At 41.4% G+C, this 20,116-nt stretch overlaps 1 pseudogene; it reads right to left on the minus strand.

Annotated features, from left to right (window-relative positions):
* Nucleotides 1–2,572: 2,572 nt before the first annotated feature.
* LOC118578120 lies at nt 2,573–3,616 on the minus strand (annotated as a pseudogene).
* Between the last annotated feature and the right edge of the window lie 16,500 nt (nt 3,617–20,116).

The following is a 20,116-nucleotide window of genomic DNA, read 5'->3' on the forward strand; positions in this document are numbered from 1 at the left end:
CTCTCAGCAGCTATCATTCGTTCATCAGCATTTAAAAAAATTCAGTCAGCAAAGCACCATACAGGATCCAGGAACCTTGTGTATTTCCCTTCTTTATGTGGCTTATTCTTTTTATATTACTTTCCTCTTTCTTTAAAGACTTTATTATTTTTAAATTATTTTTCCTATGACTGTCTGTAGCCTATTTTTACTGTATCTGTTTAAAAGTTTGTTTTTTGTTTTTGTTTGTTTTTTGTTTGTTTGTTTGTTTGTTTGTTTTGGGTCTGGACCACTTTACTGCTGCCTGCCGCCTTCTCTGACCATATAATCCATGCTTTAAACCTGTCATGTAGCTTCATACGTGGCGCTGGCTGGTTCAAACCCACAGGCAACAGCCTGGAGCCGCATCTCTGTATGACAGGCACAAGGCCTGCCCGAGAGGTTGCAGGACTAGGTAGCTGTGTCTGGCTCTATGTTTGCATGTTTGCAACCTTTTTTCTTTTTCTTAAGCTTTCTCAGGTCCTGTGTGGAAGTATGTGCCCCTATATTGGATGGCTTATGTGACAAGTCTTTCTCTATCCCACCAGCCAGCCCCCAAATAATGATATGGAGACATACTAATTATGAAAGCTTGGCCTATAGCTTAGGCTTGTTCCTAACTAGCTCTTATAACTTAAATTAACCCATTTATCTGCATTTTATCATGTGGCATTACCTCTCTTCCACCCTCTCTCAAAAACAAAAGGTACCTGTTGATTGCAGTCATTGTGGTGGTGTTATTATTGTTGTCATCTGTATTCTTAGTGATTCTTTGTGTTTCCATAGTTACAGCTTCACTTTTTTTTCTTTTACCATTTCTTATCCCTCTCTTCAGTCTGAAGTATTGCTTCCTGTATTTTACTTAGGTTGGTCTTTTTTTTTTTTAAAAAATCTTTATGTTCCTTTATTGGAGCAAGATTCCTGACGTGTACAGTGATGTTTTTACTAAACAGAGTCCTGTGCAGAAATTACACACTATCCATCTAGACAGATTTTGGTTACACTTTGCCTATTGATGGAGTAGTTCCATTTATGAAGTTTTATACATCCAAAAGCTTTGAATTTGACCTGGCTGTACATTAATCATCTCTGAAAAAGTGGCATTTAATTTTAGCTCTATTTTACAGCATTAAAAAGCTTATGCATCAGGCAGCTTCCCAAAACATTATTCTCTGCACAATGGTGTGGAGCAGACAGAGCTCTTCATCCACCCAGATTCAGAGTCACAGCTGAGAGCTTCTGCTACATACCTGGGACAGAGCACTCCTGAACCCCCATGGACTGCATACTCTGATAGCCCACTTTCTTGGCCAGTTCATACTTCCAATGCAGACACACCAGCAGATGTCCTTTGTACAGATGGCATTAGAGTCATAGTCTATGACACGGTGGGAGCAGGTGCTGTCATAGTATCCAGGTAACTAAAGGCCCACTTAAAAAATGCCAAATTGAGATAAAAACCAAGGGTACAAGTCCATTGCAGCAAACTGTACCCACACCACTCAGTTATGGAGACATTAAGACATGATTCAAATCCCTTTAACTCAAATCGGCATATCCCTGAGGTCATCTTGCAAAGTGCGTATCAAAAAATAAGAAGTTAGGGAGACAAAGTTTGACATGATGTCATTATGCAGGTCAAACTTGAAAGGTCATGTTGAGCATCTGTTCTGACAGAAAAGCATCTGGTCCTTTGTGTGCACATTGGTTTCATTGTAACAAAGCAACTTGTACACCTCAACATTTAAAATGAGCATTTTTCCTTCCAGTGAAAACCAAAAAAAAAAATAAAAATAAAAATAAAAAAAGGTAAAAATAAAGTTACAACAGAGAATGTCAACTCCAAATAAATCCCTACAGGTTCTGCTGATTCTCCCATTGAGTGGCAGGGCTCAAGTCATTGTTAGGAGAGAATTTTATTTAAAAGTGTCATCTTAAACTTCAAGGATGCCTGTTAAACATCACATTCAAACATGCCAAAGGAGAAGCCATGTTGTCACAATGCCCACTTACACTCCCCAGACACCTCAGCCCACCCTTGCTGACTTTCTATACCCCCCTTTTTTTCTTTTTCTTTTTCTTTTTATTAAATAAGAGAAAGTAGACAGATACATGTTGTTAAATGCTAACTGTCTGTATTCACATAGAGACACAGTGTAATCTCTGAGCCCAATATACAGAGAAAGGAAAAAAGCTAGAATTCTATGCACTACTACACAGGGGGCTAGCACCCACCCAGCCTCCAGCAGAGCCAAGGGGGCGGAAGGGTTTTCCTTTTTCCCCACAGAGCACAGTGGTGGTGTTGAATCCACAGTTTGAGACAACAAAGGATAAAAATGAATTTAGAACAGAATAGTGGAGATTCTTTTCCTGTTGTATTTTGTTCAAAATAGGTTGAGAACCATGGTGTGGAGAAGAGACCTCAGAAACAGGGCTACTGAGCACAGGAGGGGTGGGGGAGGGGAATGACTGCAATTTGCTCCCAGGGACTGGAGAAAATTAAAAAAGAAAAAGAAACTTAAAAAAGAGGGTTGGGATTCATCAGTCTTCTGTGCTAGTCATCCTCGCCTTCATCCTCCTCTCCTTCCTCCCCTTAATCATCATCTCCATCTTCTTCACCTTCATCTTCATCCCCTTCCTCATCAATATCTTCCAAGCCTCCTTCTTCATCATCATCATCATCATCATCATCATCATCATCATCATCTTCTGCCTCTCCTTCTTCATCATCCATATAAGGAACCAAATAGTACTGCATGGGGTTTGGCCAAATATCATCTCTGATGACCTCTCCTAACTCATCTGCACCTGCAGCAGAATGGTCAGTGAACCAGGTGAAGAAGCTCTCCGGCTCTTCATGCTGCCTCTTCCTGCTGGCCTTACTCTGCGTTTGACTTGAGCGTTTTGTCAAATCCTTTCCAGATTTCCATTTCCTGATTTAATGTCTTCAAATTCCGTCACTTCAACTCTGGTCAAGTAATGCAGAGCCTCTTCATTTTCCTCCCCAAGCAGTGCAGACACTTGTGGATGGTTGACAAATGTTGTTACCCCAAAATTTGGGATTTTGGCGATTCTGACCTCTTCTGAAAAAATGGTTGGTGGAGTTTGTTATATTTTTGTTCTACTTTCAAAATTTCCTCCCTGGCTTGTTCATTAAGTCTGCCTATTTCATTTTGTACTTCGTCAATGTGTTCGATTGTTTCTTGCAGTTCTTTTTCTCCCTTCGGCAGGCCGGGAGAGGCTGACTTGTCCTCCAGCTTCCTGGCAGGGGCTGATTTGGGTTTCTTGGACTGAGGCAGGAGCGCAGATTGCCATGGCACAAGGGAAGAGGCCAGGAGCCAGAGGCCAGCAGCCGATGCTCACAGCAGGAAGGAACTTAGGTTGGTCTTCTTTCCTTGCAGTTTCAAGATACTCTCTTGGTTTGTTCCATATACTTAGTATTTTAGCTGTAATATTCTATGCGGATTTTCTTTTCTGATCTTATCTACTTGGTATTTTGTATGCTTCTTTTACTTGTATAGGTATGTCTTTCCTTGGTTTGTGGAAATTTCCTTCTGTGCTCTTGTTTATGATCTGGTCTGTGCCACTGACCTGGCATTCTTCTCTACAATCTAGTCCTGTGATTTGAAGGTACAGCCCTTTCATGGAATCCTGCATGTTCCTTTTTGTTGTTGTTGTTATTTTAATTTTTCATATTCTTTGCTTACTTAGTCTGTTTCTTCTACTTTTTCCTTGAGTCCTCATATTCAATCTTCCGCTTAATCCCATTCTAGTTGTTAGGTTTTCCCTTGTATTTAGTCAGATTATTGAGTTTTTCGATTCCAGTATCATTTCATCTTGAGTTCTCTTCAGTTTTTCTATCTGTTGATTGAACTAGGTTTTCAAATCTTGGGCACTTATTCTTTTAAAAAACTTTTAATATTTTATTTTTGTTTTAGGTTTTTTGTTTGTTTGTTTGGTTGGTTGGTTGGTTGGTTTTTTTTTTTCTTTTTTCTTTTTTTGAGAAAGGGTTTCTCTGTGTAGCCCTGACTGTCCAGTAACTTGCTTTGTAGACCAGGCTGACCTCACTTCAAACTCAGAGATCTGCCTGCGTCTGCCTCCTAGGTGCTGGGATTAGTCATGCATCCCCATATCAGGCCTCTAAGCATTTATTCTATTTCTTTTTTTCTGCTTTCTTGAGACAAGGTTTCACAGTATAGTCCTAGCTGTCATGGATTGCACTCTATAGGTCAGGCTGGTTATGAACTCCTAAACTCCTGCTTCCGCTTCCTGGGTGCTGGAATTAAAGGCATTCACCACCACTGCCAGACTTTAAGCATTTTTTTCTTTTTTCTTTTCTCTTTTGGTTTTTAGAGACAGCATTCATCTGTGTAGCTTTTGGAGCCTGTCCTGGAACTCACTCTGTAGTGACCAGGCTGGCCTCGAACTCACAGAGCATTTATTCTTAATATTATTATTTAGAGCATTCTCTTTTTAAGTTCATTGAGCTGTTTCTTGTTTTATTTTTGTTTGTTTGTTTTTTAATGTTCTTCAAACTCCTTGAGTTGTTTTTTTTTTTTTTAAGATGTTTTTATTTATTAAGTATACAGTGTTCTGTCTGCATGTGCCCCTGCAGGCCACAAGAGGGCACCAGATCTCATTATAGATAGTTGTGAGCCACCATGTGGTTGCTGGGAGATGAACTCATGACCTCTGGAAGAACAACCAGTGCTCTTAACCTCTGAGCCATCTCTCCAGCCCCCTCCTTGAGTTCTTTGATTAAATTTATGATTATTCTTTTAAACTCTGTGGGTCCTGGGGTTCATCTAGGTGATTTTCACTGATGTGGTAGTTTGAGTGTAATTGGCCCCCATAAGCTCACAGGGAGTGGCACTACTGGGAGGTGTGGCCTTGTTGGAGGAAGTTCACTGGGAATGGGTTTGGAGGTCTCCTATACTCAAGCTATTTCCAGTGTGGAAGACAGTTCATTTCCTGTTGCCTGTGGATCAAGATGTAGAACTTCTCTAGCACCAAGACTGTCTGCATGCCACCATGTCCCACCATGATGATAATGGACTAAACCTCTGAAACTGTAAGCCACCCCAGTGAAATGTTTTCCTTTCTAAGAGTTGCCATGGTCATGGTGTCTCCTCACACAATAGAAACCCTAAGTAAGACCATTGGAGAACATTTCTATAAGAACAGTAGACTTGGGGGGGGTGTGTGTGTGCCTTGATCTTTCATATTATTTATGCTTTTTTGTGAGGAGCCCCTGTCATGTGTACTACTTTGGTTAGTTCTCTGTTTGATATGGACACAGCAAGCTGGGACAGAACTCAGGACTTGGCAGGCAGGTTGCACTTGAAGGTTGGATATGCTTTAGGTGGGTTGAAATCTGGTGGTCACAGGGCGCTGGGTTGGCAGACAAGAATGGGTATTCTGGTCCAAGCCTAGTTTGGTGGTAGTGCCAGAAGAGCTGCTCTGACTAGGTCGGGGCATTGGATGTGGGGCCTGGACTAGATCTGGGGGCTGGGGAAGGCACATGAAAGGGAGAAGAGGACCAGGTGGACTCACCCTTCTACATCATGGTACAGTAGGACCTGGCTGGGCAGAGAGGTTGGATATGGCCTTGAGAGGAACCGGTAGGTTGTAGGTAGGTGGCCTGTGCCTGGCTTTTTACATGGACACTGGGCATCCAAACTCGGGTCCTCATAGTTATGTGGCAGACACTTTGCCAAGCGAGGCATCTCCCCTTTTTAAGGATGCAAACCATATAATTAATTTAGTAGTTTTTAATAATTAATTTAGTAGTTGTGGGGTTTTTTGTTTTTAAGATTTATTTATTTATTTGTTATGTATACAGTGCTCTGTCTGCATGTGTCCCTGCAGGCCACAAGAGGGCACCAGATCTCATTACAGGTAGTTGTGAGCCGCCATTTGGTTGCCGGGAATTGAACTCAGGACCTCTGAAAGAGCAGTCAGTGCTCCTAACCACTGAGCCATCTCTCCAGTCCCCTTGTTTTTGTTTTTAATTGTGCTTCTCCATACCAGTGTCTCTTGAAACACTGTTGCAGTTCTCTCCCAGTGCTACCAAATTTTCTGTGGTTTTGGTTGTGGTTGTTGTTACTGGATGGGAGAGATTAGTTTGCTATACAGTCAATATCAATGCACTAGACACTGGGTTGGAGGAAAGAATTTCTTAAGTGAGGTGTTCACAGATTTTTTTTTTAATCTTATTTATTTATATATGAGTGCTCTGCATGTACACCTGCATGCCAGAAGAGGGCATCAGATCCTATTATAGATGATCGTGAGCTACCAGGTGGTTACTGGGAATTGAACTCAGGACCTCTGGAAGAGCAGCCAGTGCTCTTAATCCCTGAGCCATCTCTCCAGCCCCATGTTCTCATATTTTAGTGTATATATATTCCTCTCAACAACTTGGCTACATTAGAACTTTTGGCTCTCCAGCCTTATAGAGACTCCACTCCAACAGTTGCAAACTTTAGCTCAGGAACCTGCATTTTAGTAAACATCTGATAACTGTCATGTGACAGTACATTGAAAAGACATCTGACAGACAGGAAAAGTGTCCTCCTCAGACACAGAGCCTGTCAACTGCCGATGTTTGCTCTTCCTAGCTTTCAAAACCATTAAGAAATAAGTCTGCATAAGCCAATCCACCAATAATCACATAGACAGACATCTGAAACAACTTTCGGATGACTTTAAACCATAGTTTGAAGGCTGGAGAGAAGGCTCAGAAGTTAGGAGCACCGACTGCTCTTCCAGAGGTCATGAGTTCAATTCCCAGCAACTGCATGGTGGCTCACAACCACCTGTAATGAGATCTGGTGCCCTCTTCTGGCATGCAGTCATATATGCATATATACTGTATACTAAATAAATAGATAAATATTTAAAAAACAAAACCATAGTTTGAGAAACCATAGTTTGAGTACTAGGCCGCAGTGAATGAAAACTTTAGATGTATTTCTGCCAAAATCTATACCACTAGAGTAAAAAGGCCAATCGGTCAATAAACCAGCTAAGATAAAGAAATCAAACCAAGCTGGATGTGGTGGCAGCCTGCAATGCGACCAATTTGAGAGTCTGAGACTTGAGAATGGTCATGACTTTGAAAGCTTTGAAACTAGCCTGTACTACAATTTAGTCTCAAAACACACACACACACACACACACACACACACACACACACACACACAGAGAGAGAGAGAGAGAGAGAGAGAGAGAGAGAGAGAGATATTAAACCACCAAATCGAAACACTCTTTCCTGGTTTTCATGATAAATTTGGAGTAAATTTGGGAGGAAGAACACCCAGAAATCTTTAGAGACACAGACATGCCAAACCCAAGTCCGTTCATTGCTCACTGGGAAGTAATGCACTTGCCAGTGACTCAGGAAGACAGGAACTTCAACAAATACATGAAATCATATAGCGGTGATCATGCCACGACAATCGTTACTTGGTAACCATGGTTCTTTTCAACTATTAGAGTATAAAAAAGAATCATCCTACTTATTTTGACAAGGAAAATTAAATAGCATGGGCAAATAATTAAAATAGAGAAAGAATGTGAAGCTGTGTCTGAAGCCATAGAGCACTGAGGGGGGAAAAGGGCAAAGTAAAGCTTTTTCTCCACTAGGAATGATAAGATGGAATCCCGGCAAACGCTGGAAAACCACACTCCCCAAAGATTGGAAGAACTAGAAAGGAAAATTGATAGTTCAGTTCTATGGAAAGCACAGAGTTAAAAGATAGCAGCAAAGTTAAGAGAGCATGTTGTAAACCCACTTTTTCTGCTTTTGTGTTTTTAAAACATTGTACATGATTTTAAAAATGTATAAACTGAGTAATGTAAAATCTCATGTTAGTAGGAGAGTAAGTACTAAGCCACAGTAACATTTCTGCATAACCCTTTTCTTAATCAGAACTACTAATTGTATATTTGTCATAACACCTGCTACCCAAAACCACTTTTCTAGAAGGTAGGTATTTATTTGTAGTCTACAGTATTTTGTTCATCTTTCATTTATTACTCAAGCTATACTGTTTAAATGGTACTATCTGTGGATAAAGTCAGGACTGCTTGCAAAAAAAAAAATGTATTAAGCTGTCTAACCTTACTTTAGCCTCATTAGCAAGTTTCAAGGCATAGACAAAAGAATAACCAACAACCCTGGGATTTTTCTGAGACCTTCTTAAATGCCCTTCCAGGTGGTTTTGTAAATGGGGAAAGAGCTGAGAAGGATTGGATAAGAATAACAAAGATGGGGAAATTCTTTAGAAACCACCGTTGAAATGTTCTCTCCTGGAACAACAGATTGATCGATGAGGCGTAGAACAAGGCCAGATGCTGGGGTTCCAGGATGCATTTGACTTCCCATCTTTTATAACCTGGAGCAGCTTCGGCTGAAAGTAGGTCACTTGCTTGCTCTCATTTACCTGATTCTAGGAAAATGCCCTTGGAAGCTTTGGAAAATAACATGTATCAGCAGTTTGCATTTTAAGCATTAAGTTTACAAAAACACTAGCCCCTACCCTACCCAAATACAGCCTTTTCTCTATTAGGTAGTATAACTTTTAGTCTTGAAGCATATGCGAAACAAGTTTAAATGGACAAGAAGACTTAGAGATATTAGATTTTAGAAATGGAAGTTCTGTCAATCTGCATCTTTTCTGTTCATGTCTATAATTCAGCTCACCAGTAGTATAGTACTCAACTCACAAAACTGTATGTGGAATCTGCATTCTCCTTTTGGATGTGAACTCTGAAAAACAAGGTACCTAGGGCATAGAAGTGTTTTTTTGTTTTTGTTTTTGTTTTTGTTTTAAGATTTATTTATTTATTACACATACAATGTTATGTCTACAAGCCAGAAGAGGGCACCAGATCTCATTATGGATGGTTGTGAGCCACCATGTGGTTGCTGGGGATTGAACTCAGGACCTCTGGGAAGAACAGCCAGTGCTCTTAACCTCTGAGCCACTTCTCCAGCCCTAGAAGTGGTTTTAAAATGTTTTCCTTACTGTTTTTCAGATTTGGCCTATCTAATTGGCTTCTCAGGTTCCATTCCTGAGGACTTATCCTGTGATGGGGCAAAACGGAAAGAAGGGTAGGTCAGAGATAAGACGTGGACGGATTGTTTTACTGATCACAGTGTTATGCTGGCTCATCAGGATGGATCAATCCATGGTAAAGCTCTATTAGAGATGAGTCATACCAGGGCTAGTCTGGATAGCTACAGAACATAAGATTTATAGCCCTAGGTTTGAACTTACCTCAGGGTGACTTTGGACTTACACTCACTGTTAATATTCTGATCTGCCTCTTGGTGCTGCCCTGTGTCCTGACATAAAAGCCTCATTCTAAGGAAAAGCTCTTCCCTTTCCTCTCTAGTCTCTGCTTTTTCCTCCCATGAGGTGTGCACCCTTGACCACTCTCTATCTTCTTCTCTCTCTTTCTCATCCTTCTCTTCATCTCTCTATTATAATGAACTCTCCATGTGGATGCAGCATCTGGGTCGTGAATTACTGGCCACCATTGCCCCCTCTGCTATGCTGGCAAGGCATGCATCTGCCGAGCCCCACCCTCCCCACCCCTACCCCCCACCCAGCATGTTTCCAGGCAGAATACTGTATCCATTAGAAATAAATCGATCTTTTTTAAAAAATGCAATTTTGGGTTGGGGATTTAGCTCAGTGGTAGAGCGCTTGCCTAGCAAGTGCAAGGCCCTGGGTTTGATCCTCAGCTCAAAAAAAACAAATGCAATTTTTTAAAAAGTCAGTGACTGGCATTTAGCAAGTGACTAAAATCCATGCTGGTGCCATATCATAGACGATACTTTCATTATATGATAAAGTTAATATTTCCTCACTCTCAGAAGTTTATAAGGAAAGTAATTTTATACATCTCTTTTGACTTACAAGTGGACATAACCCCTTACACTTTTCAACTGTGCCATCCTGTCTGAAACATTAACCTCTGATGTGTTCCTACGACCCCTTAGTTCACTCATTTTCAATTTCAATATTCCCCTCTTCCCGAGTCTCACAGATTTATATACTATTTATAATAGTTATATAAAAACCTATAAAAATTTTGATCTCCATGACCCTAAGATAAAGTTTAAAACATTAAACTGGGTGTGGGAGATCACTACTGTGCCTCAACGAGCTGAGGCAGGAGATTTTCAGGAGTTTGAGGCCAGTCTGACCTACATACTGAATTCTAGGCTAACTTGGGCTACAGAGAGAGACTTGTCTCAGCAAGCAAGCAAGCAAGCAAGCAAACAAACAACAACAACAACAAAAACCTAAAATTAATTAATTAATTGAAAAGTTGATCAGTCCGTGAGAATGACTGGATGGATGTTTCTCAGTCCATTGTCGGCCCTAGCTCTGGTTATCAATAGCTTCTTATTGTCTGCACAGCCCTTGCTCTCACAGAGTTCTTAAGACACAAATATAAGACTATGAAGTCTTCATTAAGGTGTTGAGTTATTATTTGTTAAGCCGAGGTTTTTTTTCTCTGATCACCATTGACTATTTGCTTAGGGAAAAGTTACATAAGTTGTACAAAAGGAAGAAATTAGTTTAGCACATCAGAGTATGGTGCCAAACTAAAAGATGTTTTAGAAGGGCAGGTCATCTTTTGTCTGCCAGCCACAGCCTACTTTTTACCTTCAGTGATGACATGACTTGTTACTCACGTGAGATTTAATGCACTGAAGCTCAACACATTTACTAAAATAGTGATTTGTAGATATGGTATAGGCATCTATCTACTTTCCTGTTCATAGGTGTTTGCACAGATGGAGAAGCTAGAGGTCAACACTGTGTTTTCTATCACTCTCCACCATTTTTTGAGAAAGGATCTTTTCCCTGAGCCCAGAATCACTGATTGGCTAGCTTGGCCAACTAGTGAGCTGAGCTCCCAGGAAATTCCTTATCTCCACCTCCCCCAGCCCTGAGGTTACAGGTGCTGACTGCCTTTGCGCACAGTTTTTACTTGCAGTCTGGGGATTTGAACTCTGAGCCTCATGGTTTCATTGCAAGCACTTTACCTACTGATGGATACACTCAAAATTTAAAATGCTTTCCTGGTAAGAGAGAGAGAGGGAGAGAGGTAGGCAGAGACAGAGAGAGAGAGAGAGAGAGAGAGAGAGAGAGAGAGAGAGAGAGAATTGATTGATTCAGAAATGAATGTCTTTCTTTCACAGGCAAAACCAAGGGCAAAGTTGACTAATTTCAGGCGTTGAGAACCCTGCTGGGTCTTCTCCTTTCACCACGGGGAACCGGCAGCAACTCACTGGCAAGCCAAGCTTAAAATCCCCACCCCTCCCCGCTTCTATTGTCATTGTTTCTGGATCAGGAGAATAAAACAGAGGACTCGGAAGAAAGAAAAAAAGCCAAGCCTGTGACTTGAGTTACAGAGCCGCAGGAAACCAACTATACTAAATTGGCAGAGCTGAAAGCCCCATTCAGCTTCAAAATAGTGCACCTGATAGAGTTTCACAAACCTTTCTACCTTCCTGCCTGCTGCTTGTTAAGTTTAAATACCAACCCAATGCCAGAGGCATGCTCACACCCATTTCTTTATGTCTCCTGAGTTTTCAGGCTTATGAGGAACCAGAAAAGGGGATGGAGGATGGGTAAAGGGGGCTAAGAGGCTGACTCCTCAAGTGTTTTCTTCATCGAGGTGCTTTGTTAAAAAGCTCAAAAGACGTAGTGAGTCTTAGCAGACTAGCAGCAGCTTTAGAATTCTGGCTAGGTGGACTTCGATAGTCTGTGGCCCACCTTCATTCCAGCCCCGTACATGGGACTCTTGAAAATAAATAGGTCAGTCAGGTTCATTGAATCTAAATTGTATCTAAAAGCATGCAATACAATTACAGCATTTCAGTTTGGTGAATAATTCCTTCTTCAGGTGACTAAATTAAGAATTCCAATATTTGAACTCACACTCACAACTTCCCTCGCCCAAAGTCCTGGCAAATGTGTGTGTGTGTGTGTGTGTGTGTGTGTGTGTGTGTGTGTGTGTTGTGTTGTGAATTGAATCCTTGTGCATTCAAGGTGAGCACACTACCACTAATCTACAACGCCCAACTCTTATGAAACTCCATTTTAATACCATCCCCAAATTCTGTTTATGCCAAGCATGTGTTGGGTACATAAGAAATAAATAGATTCCACTGAAATGAATGATCTGAAGGATGCAGGACGGAGAGTATTATATATCTAATCCAGTTACTGTGGAGTATCTCTATTCTCCTTTGTAGCAATCATCGCCCGCCTGTGTGTCTGACTTACTATCCTTTGAACTATTTTCTAAAAATGTTTGGAATATATTAATTTAATAGATTACCAACTCTCACCAACCCAAAAGCTAAGAATGTCATCAGCTAACATCTAAAGCCTGTGGCAGACTCTGGCAGGGTGACATACCCTTTAATCCCAGCACCCAGGAAGCAGAGGCAGACATTTCTCTGTGGTTGAGTCCAGCCTGGTCTGTATAGCAAATTCAGTGAGGGCTACATAGTAAGATCCTGTTTCAAAATAGAAAAGAAAGATTGGTACAGGCTACCTTTCCCCTTGAGAAAGATCCCTGTTCTGGGGCTAGAGAAATGGTTAGGAAGACCTGGTTGTACAGCTAAGGAGGTAAATTTTCAATATTTCATAGGTTCTTGGGGTTGACGGGAATATTAAATGTTGAATTTTCATCCGAAGTTAGTGAAGAATTACAGTAAGAATGTGTATTACAGGACTGAGGATTTAGCTCAGCGGTAGCACACTTTCCTAGCATGCATGAGGTCCCAAGTTCAGTCCCCAGTCGCCTTAGAAAGATGTGTGTCTGTGTGCATGCATGCCCTATGCAGTTAGAGAAGACAGGTCAAATCATAGCTTTCTCTACTAACTTCACATTTGGGGCAATTTATTTTACTTCTCTGAGCCTTCATTTTTCTCATCTATAAAATGCACATAATACCTATATTACAGATTTTGTGATGGAGTTGAGGATAATATACGTAAAGGAACTGGAACGCACACAATCTTTGGGAGATTATTGTGATCATAATTATCCACCAAGCAGCCATGGGAATTACCTCTACATCCTTGGTGATGTGGATTCCCTTGTGACCCCAGCAGACCCCTACATGTTCAGAGGGCACTTCAGTGTGGGTTCTTTTTACAGATTCTGAATCTTTTCTCCTAGAAGATTTTCACTGCTCTGAGTCTTACCAGTGAAGCTACATGGGTGAAGTCAGTACAACTAGATTGGAATCTAGCATGTAGTGTTGCCTTGAATACTGGGGTTGCCAGTGGGAACACTATAGATTTAGCAACATGATTTAGGCTCCAACTAGCTTCCTTTTGTAAGCACTCAGTGGTTTCCTGATTATTGGATTTGCTGTCAATTAGAGCATGTTTCTGGTCTTCCCAGAGACAGAGCAAAAGCTTGCTGCATGCTGCACCTGTCACAGTTGTGAGACAGGGTTGAAAATGCAGAGCCTTTCAACTAAAGCTTTATTACAGTTATTGATAAACTTAATAAAAAAAATCATTCTTGTAGGAACACAATTTGGGCATTTAATCAGTTATAATGTCATAGAGGGGCCTGTAAAGTAATATGATTGACAGAATACTTATCTAGCATTGGATATGTGCCAGCCACCAGAGTAAATGCTTTATATATATTAACTCGCTTAATTCTTATACCCCGATGCACTAAGTAATACACTCATTCTCAGATAAGGAAATTAAAGTGATTATAATTATCTTACTAAGTATTAAGTGTCTGCCCTAGTTTTCTTTCTGTTGCCGTGATAAACACCATGACCAAAAGTATCTTGGGGAAGAAAGGGTTGATCTCATCTTTCAGTTACAGTCCATCATGGAGGGATGCCAAGGCAGGAGCTTGAAGGAGAAACCAGGGAGAAATAATGCTTCCAGGCAAATGTTCAGCTGCCTTTCTAAAACAGCCCAAGCCCCCTTCTTAGGTATACTACCATGCACAGTGGGTTGAGCTCTCCTACATGATGAGCACTCAAAACAATATAGCTCACAGACATGCCTGCGGGCCAATCTGATAGAAGTTCTTCAATTGAGGGTCCCTCCTCCCAGATGTGTCAAACAGACAATCACCCAAATTGGCCATCCCAGGAACACCTCAGGACTTAAACCAGGCAGTCTTAGTCCAGAGCCTGCCTTCTTACTGTACCTTGCTTGCTCCTGTCAATACATAGGCTATTGCTGGCCCTTTAAAAAAAGTATGATAAGTTAGTGCTTTAGATGTACAAGGAGAAATTTTATGAAAGCACTATTAGAAAATATCCTTTTAAAATGATTTGTGTGTGTGTGTGTGTTGTGTTAAGTGTGCCACAGCATGTGTGTGGAGGTCAGAAGACAACTTTGTGGAGTAGTTCGTATCTGCCACTTAATGTGGGAGATCCAGGGATCAAACTCAGGCCGACAGACATGCTTGGCTTTTACTCACTGAGCCATCTCATTAGCTTTCGAGTTGCCATGGATATGATGTAGAAGAATACAAAGTGTTGACTGGAAACAATGTCTAACCTCTTTCTCAGGGAGACCAGGCTTCTAAGATTGCTGCACTGTATATTTCAGTTATGTAACTGTGAAAAAGTAATGCCTTCCAATTTTGATGTGTTCGTATATATTCATACTTTAGAAATTCTTGTCTGCTATTCAAACAGCCTCAGATAGTTGGTGAGATGGCTTGGTGGGTAAAGGCACTTCCACCAAGGCTGAGGACCTGACTTTGGTCCCTGGTGGAAGAAGAGAACCGATTCCCTGGTACGGTCTTTTGAATATTTAAAACAGGCTTGTATTTAATCCCTCAAATTAGCATACAGTAAAATAGTCTGTTTGAATAGCTCCAGGAATTTTAATATAAGAATAAATCTATAGAAACACCACGTTAATCCGAATACAGGTCAGTCCGACTGCTCCAAAGACCTCCCTGCAGTGACCCCTTCTTAATTACCCCTTCTTCTCTACTCAGCACCTGGCAAACCCTGACCTGCCGTCTGAGTGCCCTGTCTCTACCCCGGTACAGGTTCTGAGGCTCTGATTTTCAGATTGCCTTTGTATAGACCAGGTAATTCTGTTTGGGGAAGAAAAAAAAAACAAAACCCTGAAAAGCTCAGTGCTAGTTTTGAGGGGTACTTTGAAATCTGTTCTTCCTCAGATCACCTACTGTTCCTTATCTTCCCTAGAAAAAGACAAGATGGAGCACGCTCACTCCATCTTACCCAGAACTCTCTAGAACATCGTGTCTTAGTTGTCATGGACTACATGTTTGTGGTCCCTTAAAATTTGTAAGTTTAAACCATAACCCCAGTGTACTGGCATTTGGAGATGGGCCTCGGGGAGGTAATTAGGATTATATGAGATACTGAGGATGAGGCCCTTGAGGTGGGATAAGTATCCTTTTAAGTAGGAACACCCTCTCTCTGCTCCCATGCCTCACCTTCCTTTTATGTTTTCTTCCCTCTCCTCCCCTCCCCTCCCCTCCCTTCCCCTCTCCTCTCCTCTTTTCTTCATAAGGACACAGAAGGAAAGTGGCCATTTGTGAGTCCTCAATGGGAACCAAATCAGCTGGCATCTTTTTTCCCCCTGAACTTATCTCTGAGCTATATCTGTCAGCTGTCATCTTGAAAGGAGGCAATTAAGCCACTCACTTATCCTTTAGCATTTTTCTATGGCATCTTGAGCACATTAAGACAATTGTCAGAATATTTACAAAGAAACACATGGCACAATATATCATGTTCCTAATTCAATTAGTACTTTTCCTTATAATTCCACCTGAACATGATTTACTAATAGATTACATTTACTTAAATGCCAAGACAGGAGAGAGAGAGAAGTGAGAAGAAAGAGAAAGAAAGAAAGGGGAGCTGGAGAGATGGCTCAGCAGCTAAGAGCACTACCTGCTCTTCCAGAGGATCTGGGTTCAATTCCCAGCACCCACATGGCAGCTCACAACTGTCTGTAACTTCAGTTCCAGGGGACCTGACATCCTCACACCAAAATAAAATAAAATTAAATAAATGATTTTTTTAAAAAAGGAAGGAAGGAAGGAAGGGGGAGCAAGGGATGGAGGGAGAGAAAGAGAGAGGAAGGAAGGAAGGAAGGAAGGAGAAAAAGGCAATTCTTCCCAAACTAGAGTGGTAGAGAACCAAATACTATTTTGGGGTGTCTGTTTGTCTGTCTGTATGTGTAGAGGAAGGAGGAATTTCATATGCCCCAGGTTGGCCTTCAGTTTGCTATGTAGTCCAGATGACCTTGAACTTCTAATCTTCCTGTTTCTCCCTCCTGAAAACTGAGGCTGGTAACCAGCATGCTCTGCTGTAACTGTGGGGGGACCAAGCCCAGGGTTCCATGCATGACAGTCAAATGCTCACTATCTGAGCTACACTGCCAGCGCCATTTTCTGTCTTGTTCTCTCTCTCTCTCTCTCTCTCTCTCTCTCTCTCTCTCTCTCTCTCTCTCTCTTTTGCATTGTATTTATTAATTGTGAGTGTAAGTGTGTGCAGAGGGCATATGTGTGCCATGGCACATATGTGGCGGTCAAAAGACAACTTTATAGGAGTCAGTTCTCTCTCTGACGTCATGGTCCTTGGACTCAAACTCTGGTTGTCAGCCTTGGTGGAAAGTGCCTGAGCCCACCAGCTATCTTGCTCGCCCTATTTGTTTGGAGACAGGGAGGGTCTCACTGTGTAGTCCTGCCTGATTGGGAATGTGGCACATAGCTCAGGCTGGCCTTGGACTTTCTGTGGTCCTCCTACCTCTGCCTTCTTAGTGTTAGGAATATCAGTGTGTGTCATCATGGCTCAAATAACCATCCATCCATCCATCCATACATCCATACATACATACATACATACAGTGACATTTATTTAGGGGAGTACACACATGCCACATTTTTACGTAGAGGTCAAAGGACAGCTTGTGGGGAGTTGGTCTTCTCCTTACACCGTGTGGACCCCAGTGATGAAACTTGGGTGGTCAGGCTTGGCAGCAAGTGCCTTTACCTACTGAGCCATCTTGCCAGCCCTCAAATATATATTTTGATATATCCATTTTGAATTAATTTACCACTTGGTTTATCTTCAGTCCCCTTAATTTGCTCAGTGTTTCACTGTAAATAAGTGTTAAGTGAGCTAGGTCCCATTGGGGTCTGTTGTTTTTACTTTTTTGTTTTGTTTTTTGAGACAGGGTTTCTCTGTGTAGCTTTGGTGCCTGTCCTGGAACACACTGTGTAAACCAAGCTGGCCTCAAATTCACAGAGATCCGCCTGGCTCTTCCTGAGTGCTGGGATTAAAGGTGTTGGCCACCCCCACTCAGCTTGTTTTTACTTTTTATGTCTGAGAAACTTGAATCAGAGAGAAAATATGGCTAGGAGAGTACAGTCCATTTCATTCACATATAGCCCATTGAAAGATAATAAATGAGGGTAGTCTTAATACTTAGAGTTGACATGAAGGAACATAAAGAAATTAGCTTATCTTCTGCAGATAGTAGTTTTAAATAAATTTATTATCTGGTAATGTTTATCACAGGCTGGCCTAAATTCACTTTTTAGCCAAGGATGACCATGAACTCCTGTGTCAGCCTCTCCAGGTGCTGGGCTCACAAGTATACACAGCACCATGTCTAGTTTACAACACAAGCAATTCTTGCCTATGGTGAATTAAGGAGAAAGAGAGTAAAACTATACTGAAGGTAGGTATCGTTGACTGGCAGGTGCAAGGCCCCAGAGTTCAGTCTTCCGCACAATCGCAACAGAATATATCCTCCTAAGTGGAGCAGGTTTGTGCCAGAACCTGGCTCTTGAACCTTATCTCAAGAGGTATGAAGACTGTAGAACACAGCAGTGAGCTTTGACACTTAGGCAATCTTGTGTTGTATTCTCTGCTTTCCATCAGGGAGACAGTTTTTTTTACCCAACCACCTTTTTCATTCCCTCTGCTTCATTTTTTTCTCTTCCTCACAGTTTTTACATGTGTGAGCTGGGGGATGGTGGTGGCGCACGCCTTTAATCCCAGCACTCAGGAGGCAGAGCCAGGCAGATCTCTGTAAATTTGAGGCCAGCCTGGTCTATGGATCGAGATCCAAGACAGGCACCAAAACTACATGGAGAAACCTTGTCTCAAAAAAAAAAAAAAAAAAAAAAAAAAAAGAGTACACGTGTGAGCTGGGACTGATCAACTCAGTTGCTTTTCTTTGTTCTTTCCTGGGGCCTGCACTTCCTTTCTTGCTCTGTAGAGTCCCTCCAGGTCATACCTCACCTTTGCCACTGTCACCCAGAGGACACAAATGACCTGCTGACTCACTTGGAAACTGAAAGGTCATTGCTGATCCCAGCTGCAGACTGAGACACTAGTCATGATAGGTTTTTCCATGTAAAGAGTTATTAAGCCTTTGCATCATTGCAAGCCAATTGGGACAAATGTGAAATTAAACCTATGATTTGTCTACTTCCATATTATTTTTTTTTTTATTTTTAAGGATAGGGAATCAGGGTCAGGCTGGCCTCAAACTTGAGGTGATCCTCCTATCTTAGTGTCCCCCAAACTGGGATTTTAGACATGTGCCTCCATACTTGGATTCATCTAAAGGGAAATTAAAGAAGTAGAAAGTAACTTCATCAATACATTAGATTGAAAGAGAAGAGTTGGCTTCTTGAATAAAAAAATAATAGACCTCTGTATTCTGGAGAAGTTTGGTAATTTTTATTGTAGCAGCAAGAAGAAACTATAAAATTTGGTTTGTAATTAATAAATGCATGTACATCCTTCCTCACTTCAGGAAACAGAGTATCAGCTAAGTCTGCCAATTAACAAATCCTTTAGGAAACAAATAATGGAAATAGTAATTACGAAAACATACCACTGTAGATGTACCCATCTTGTTAAATAAGAAACACAGAGCCAATTGCAGAGTTAAAAGCCAAGAGGTCAGAGCAATAGCTGAGAGCTGAAAACCTTCACTGCTCTGTCTTTCCTCTCCGCAAGAGACCTACTTTCTGTGTCCTGTCTTTTATATAGACTTTCTGTTCTGCCTTCTCATTGGTTGTAAAGCCAGCCACATGACCTCCTCCTCACTGCCTGTCTGTACAGACCTCCAGGTCTTCTATGGTTGGTGTTGAGATTAAAGGCGTGTGTTGCCATGCTGGCTGTATCCTTGAACACACAGAGATCCTGCCTAGCTCTGCCTCCCAAATGCTGGGATTAAAGGCGTGCACCACCACTGCCCAGCTTCTGCTATGGCTTGCTCTGACCCCAAAGCAACTTTATTAATATACAAATAAAATCACATTTCAGTACAAATAAAATATCACCACATACCACACTGATTATATGAAGAAAAGATTATGTAACATGGCTTGATCATGTAAAGAGACATGGGGATGGTTTTATTTCAGGACAATATTTTATCCAGCTGATAAGTTATATTTATATGTTTAAGTTTTGTATTTCAAAAGAATATAATTTTTCTCCGGGCAGTGATGGCTCATACCTTTAATCCCAGCACTCAAGAGGCTGACAGGCAGAGGCACGTGGATCTCTGTGAGTTCAAGGTCAGCCTAGTCTCCAGAGTGAGTTCCAGGACAGCCAGGGCAACACAGAGAAACCCTGTCTCGAAACAAACAAACAAACAAAAAGAATATAGTTTTTCAGTCATTGAGTATACTGATCTGAGGGTTCATTGTGGTGCACACCTTTAATCCTAGCACTTAGGAGGCAGAGGCCGGTAGATCTCTGTGAGTTCCAGGACAGCTAAGAGTACGTAGAGAGAGCCTGTCTCCAAAAACAAATAAACAAACAAAAAACAACAAAAGAACTGATCTGGGCATTGATCTGATATGTAAAAACTGGTAGGCATTGGGAGACATATACAAATCCAGACATTTGCACAACTCATGTTTTCATTAGGAAACTTTAGTAGAAACACGAACAGCTTCACTGAAGTGAAAACTAAAGGTTAGTAGGTGTCAGCGGTTAAACTAGACAGTGTGAATGCAGTTTTGATTCTAAATGTCACTGTACCTTCTGAATGAGGCTGGT

This window comes from Onychomys torridus, chromosome 1, assembly GCF_903995425.1.
Source record: "Onychomys torridus chromosome 1, mOncTor1.1, whole genome shotgun sequence".
In the NCBI taxonomy this organism is placed as follows: Eukaryota; Metazoa; Chordata; class Mammalia; order Rodentia; family Cricetidae; genus Onychomys; species Onychomys torridus.